We start from the raw sequence: 6,000 nt of genomic DNA, 5'->3' as shown, positions 1-6,000 counted from the left end.
AAGATGTGGGATCCACACATGAGTGATGGAGATGCACTTGGGTTTGGAGAAGGAAAGATCTGCCTTCCATCTGCTGGAAGACATCTGTCCACCCCTCAGTGGAAGCTGTGGTGGGATATCTGATTCCAGCCAGCCAGCCCTGCCAGTTCCTGACATCTGATCCCACCTGCCTGCCGTTCCCAGAGCATTGGGAAGAGCTGCTCCTCTTCCCAGCCAGGGAAACGAGCAGCAGCAGGACTGTGAGAGCAGCAGCATCCTCGGAGCAATCATGGCCCTGTTCCTCTAGGTGGAATTTGCAGGGTGACTAAGAGTGATAGCAGCTATCAGCTGCTAAGTGTGAGCAGCTGGACTAATGGCGTGTCCTAGCAAAATTCCAACTTTTTTTATTTATGGACCAATGCAAATTGCAAATGCAGCCCTGGCATTTGCTCTAACTGCAGGGTCAGAGCTGCTCTCTTGTGTCCAGCATCCCAACCACCAGCACAAGCTCCAAGGAGGCTGAGAAGTTCCTCGGTCCCTGCTGGGGGCAGGAGCGGATCTGTGGCTGCTGCAGCTGCCTGGGGTGGGTTCCTGCCCAGAACACTGATTAGAGATCAAGTCCTGCTTACCACAGTGCTCGGGACCTGCCTGTGACAGCAGGAGGAAGGCACCAAGAGCCCAAGGGGGGGTTTGTCTCCAGAGCAGGGGACAATTCCAGGAAGGCAAAGTGCTGCGACTCAGATTCCTGCTGCTTTCCCTCCGCAAGGGAAGAACCTGTTAGTGCTGCCTCCCAGAAACACAGGGAGAACCCTTGCACAGTGTGTGTTTTCCATGGATGACTCTCCCTTGCTGAGTCTTTTCCAAGCTGTCTCAAAGGGAGGAGGGAAAAGCCTTGCTCTCTGAGTGGCTGCCAGCTTCCAGTGCCTCTGGCAGAGTGGGAAGCCCAGCTCTGGCACCTCAGCACCTCCTGAAAATTCTGCCCCATCAGGCCATAAGTGAATATCCCAGAATGCAAACCTTGAGCTATCCAACTGCTGTGGCCAAATTCCAGCAGGTCATTTGGGAATGATGCTCACCAAATCCCAGTGATGCTGCATGTGCCTGCCTCCTCTTTTCCCATATTTTGGACAGAGGTTGTGAAAACATGCATTATGCAGCGGGTGTAACACACATAAGGAGACACTGGAGCATGAGGCTAAGACCAGTTCCTGTATTGATTTGAATTCTCCCAGCCACACATCTGTTACCATAAATTCCTGTGACCAAGGGAATCTGTATTTCAAAACACACATTAGAAAAAATATAATTGAAATGGAGAGACCAAGATAAATTTGTGTTATCAGGTGCAGTTACCAAGGCAGTAAATCATTGTCACAGCATAAGCTCTTATCCATATTTCCATATTAACACCAAACTTGGACTCGGGGCTGGCGCTGCTGCACAGAAAAGTGATCAGCACATCCTGATGCTGTCTGGAGCTGGTGGCTGTCACCAGGGACTGAGTGGAGCCAGCGCAGTGTCCTCATCCCACAGGGATTTGTCCCCACGCTGGAGCTGCTCTGCAGCGCTGGGGAAGTGAATGCCCCAAGCTGTTCCTGTCCCAGGGCACCCTTGCAGCTCCTCCATGGAAAAACTCTGCACCCAAGGGGACTGACAGTGGTTGTGACCCAGGGTGACCTTGAAGCCAGCCTCAGCCTGCCCAGGGGACAGACAAAGATCAGCTAAGCTCAAATCTCCAAACAATCCCAAAGGTTTGGCACAAAACTTAAACCTAAGGATCTGTGCTGGTTGTATTCCCAGGGAAAAAGGCAAATCCCTAACCCTATGTGCCCTGGAATTGTGCTCCTGGTGCCTCTGAGCCCTCCAAACCTCCTCGTCACAAATCCTGTCCCCCTCGTAATCCCTGCCAGGGAATGTCCATGGCACCTTCCAGAGGGTGCCAGCCACCAGCAAACCCTCTGCCACCCCAGGCCCCAGCCTGAAAGATTCTGCATTGCTCAGGGGGGCTGGAGGGACCAGCCAGGCATTCCATGACTGCCCTCCTTGCATCCCCGACCCAAAAAAGACCAAATTAAAGCCTCTGCCTGTGTGGGAATCCATTACAAATACCAATAAATGGAGCCAACATTTGGTTTCACTTGAGATAATGTTTTGGCCACAGCTGTGCCTCTTTACAGGCAAGACATAAAATCCTGGTGAAGGCTCCCTAATAAACACCCTCACCTTTAAAGGACTTAAAGTCTCACAAAAAAAAATGTGTTAGTTACCAACCTGATTGATACTCATTAAAGTAAAGCTGAGATAATTCTTCCCTAAAATAAGCTGCCACTAGGAATGCGCTGATGGAGCTCGGTCAGTGTCGTCATTTTTCCTTTCATTCCCTTGCTTTTTCTGGAAGAGGAGAACACACACATTTCAACTGAGAGAATGCTGTAAAATGAAGAAATAATTTTTGGGCAAACTGTCAGGGTTTCATTCCAAACCCTAAATCTTCTTGCTGAAATCCAATGGTTTTCCGGTAAAACCTGTTGGCTCCTGACAGGGATTTTTTTTTTTTTTTTTTTTTTTTTTTGTGCTACTGGGTCAGCACTTTCCTTGCATAATGTACAAGCAAATGACTGTTCTCTGCCCACATTCTGATGCCTTTGGAGGAATGGGATGCAGTCACAGAGTCCATGCTTCCCATGCAGGGCCTGTCCTCACTGAACAGAGGAGAGGAATAGTGAGGGCACCAGCATAAAAATCATCATAAAAAAAATTACAATGGCTGCTCCTGCCCCTGAAAATTCCACTACCCAGCCATTATTCCATTGTATCCTGGTAAATCTGAAGTGTCAATCTATTCCTAGAGCAGCCCTGGCCTGAGCTGAGACAACCCCTATGATTAGTTTTATTCTGCCTAAACCCAGAAGAAATTGCAGGGGGTGATCCCGCTGGATGAGCTCTTTCCATTACCTTCAGTCATCTCCATAAAATACATGAGGAGACTGCAGGAAGAGTTTTCTTGTCTGCAGCTTCCTCCTGAGGGATAGTGGAGGGTCAACTCCCATCTCTGCTCTCTGGGACCAGGGACAGGACCCCAGGAACAGCTGGAGCTGTGTCAGGGGGTTTAGGTTGGATATCAGGAAAGGTTTTTCCCCCAGAGGGTGCTGGGCACTGCCCAGGCTCCCCAGGGAATGGGCACAGCCCCAGGGCTGCCAGAGCTCCAGGAGAGTTTGGACAATGCTCTCAGGGGTGCCCAGGGTGGGATTGTTGGGGTGTCTCTGTAGGGCCAGGGGCTGGATTGATGATCCCTGTGGGTCCCTTCCAGCTCAGGAGATTCCATGATTCTGTGGTTCCATGATTTGAGCTTGAACCTGAATGTGATTTTTAGTACTGAAAGTGGAATATCCATTCAGGGTCAGGGGGGAAGACCTCTGGAGAAGCCACGACTCCCTTCCAAGCCAAACCCAGGTAGGGGATGGGATACACTTGGAATGTCTCTTTCATTTTCCAGTGGACAGCAGAAAACCCTCAGGACCTGCTGGAACTTCTCACAGCAGAACAAAATGTAGTAGGGGGTTATTTATTTTTGATGGGCTGGATGAGGTCCAGAAGTTCCATCTGTTCTCTTACACCTCATCATGCTGGAGCCAACCCAGCCGATGCCCCCTTCCCTTCCCTTGGACACTCAGAAAATTTATTCCCCTATTTCCTGCCTGAGTAGAAAAAGCAAAAGAGAAACTTGCTGATTGATTTGAGTCTCAGAAAGTCCCTGTCATCTTGTTTGATGACTTCATTGCAGAAATGAAATAGGCAAGGGAAAAGCAATGTTTTCAAAACAATTTGGAGCAAGAAGAGGAAGGTAGTAGGAGGGGAGCCACGGGAAGTTGATGGCCTTTATTCCTCAATTCCCATGTTGTGCCTGGCTTGCTGCAGGCTACGGAGAGAAAGCAGAATTGTTATGATTCTTATTAGCTTTTATTTTATAAAGCCTGGCCCACGCTCTGTAGGGGTTTCCAGCCGGAGCTGCAAATCAGAGGCACGGCTGGTGCTGCCTGGTCACCTCATCGTGCCATTCATGTCCCACCTGTCTGCAGGGAAGGGGACTCGTGTCCAGGTGGCTGCTTGGGGACTGATGTGCGTGGCTGCAGCACGGCCCTTTGTTCCCTGCCAGTGAAACAGCTCCAGGAATGACTGGAGTGTGTCACTCACCCAGCCCGGAGCAAAGAGAACGTTCCATTCCCAGCCCTGCTCCCTGCCAAACAGCCCAAATGACAGCTCTGACAGTCACCAGGCAGCAGCACCCATGGGCAAGGCTCTTCAACAGCCCTCTGGCTTCTTGAAGGAAAAACAGGACCCCCTGGATTCTCCCAGCTCTGCTGGGTCTTTTTGTCCAGCAACTTTTCTGTCCTACCAGAGGAGGTTTGAGCCTGGAGAAGAGAAAGCTCTGGGGAGATCTCACCTGAAGGGGATCCAAGAGAGCTGGAGAGGGATTTCAGACAAGGCTCTGGAGGAACAGAACCAGTGGAATAGCTTCAAATTGCCAGAGGGCAGGGTTAAGTGGGATATTGGGAAGAAATTCTTCCCTGTGAGGGAGACAAGGCCCTGGCACAGGCTGCCCAGAGAAGCTGTGGCTGCCCCTGGATCCCTGGAAGTGCCCAAGTCCAGGCTGGATGGGGCTTGGAGCACCCTGAGCTAGTGGAAGTTGTCTCTGCCTATGGCAGGGGTGGAACAAGATGATTTTTAAGGTCCCTTCCAACCCAAACCATTCTGGGATTTTAAAAGCAGGGTGGGGTTACCCAGAGCACCTGGAGAGTTCCCCTGCTGGCACTGGCAGTGTCTGTGCTCAGCCTTTCCTCAGTGTCTGACTTTCCAGCTGCTCCACACACCAGAGTGACAATTCCTGAGAGCTCTCACAGGTGATTTGGCAGGGGACAACAAACCTAACAGGATCCATTATTTATTTATTGTGTTGACACACCAGGAGGCAGCAAATAACACAGAGCACCATGGTGGAAGGGGCTGTGTCCTCCTAGGAGGAACACTGGCTCCAGTGAATTTGCAGCCTAAGAGGATGAGACAGATGTGGGGTGGGAGAGGGAGCAACAGCCAAGAACGAGCTGGTTTTGTTCAGCCCTAATCTCCAGGCAGGCAGTGATGGCTTTCTCAAGGAATACAGGTGGGATTTGCACTGAAAGGAGATTCCTGGTTGTGGGGTGGGCAGTAGTTCCTTCTTTCTCCAAGGAGCTGTTCCCAGGAGTGTGGCTTTTGTGATGCCACAGGCACAGCTCACAGTGACACAGCCCTGGGAGCACTGGGAGTAGGATTTTACCTCTGCCTTTGGCAGGATCCTGCTTAAACCCAGTGATTGCTGTTTCTGAAAATCTGCAATCCCAGTGATTGCTGTTCCTGAAAATCTGCTCTTCCTGCCCTCCAGGTCATTGCAGAGAGCTGGCACACAGCCCAGATTCCTGCACGGGACTTGCACACACCACTCCAAGAGGGAAATAGTCCTTATCCCAACCTAAACAGTGAGGAACTCAGCGGGAGCCATAAATATGCCAGTGCTCCACTTGCTTTTTTAGGATTTAAAAAAATCTTGAGAAGACACATTTCTTAGTAATCATTCCTGTGCAGGAGATAGCAGGCAGATTATGCTAATTGCCAGCAGAAGCGTAATGCTCAGCAAATCCCATCAAATTCCAATATGCTCCCAGACACATTCCATTTGCTCACGTGTTTATTTGGGGAGGATGCTGACAAAGGAGGGAAATTTTATTTTTAAGGCAGAATTCTTGAATTTTGACTGTAAATATGGCAGGAGGCAAACAGACAACCTGCACAGATTTCCCTCCAGTGAAGGAAATGCAGTGAGATTACTCAGAACAATTCCCATTCTGTGGGCTCAGGGGAATGGCTCAGGGAGAGCCTGAGGAAAAGGAGATGTTTGGGGGATGTAAGAGAAAGCCAAGCCCAGAGGATCAATAGCAGCACATTTCTAAGCAATGGCACCACAAGAGGCATCCATCCCCACAGTGG

This window comes from Taeniopygia guttata, chromosome 9, assembly GCF_048771995.1.
Source record: "Taeniopygia guttata chromosome 9, bTaeGut7.mat, whole genome shotgun sequence".
Lineage (NCBI taxonomy): Eukaryota > Metazoa > Chordata > Aves > Passeriformes > Estrildidae > Taeniopygia > Taeniopygia guttata.
Note: the sequence above shows the minus strand (reverse complement) of the source record.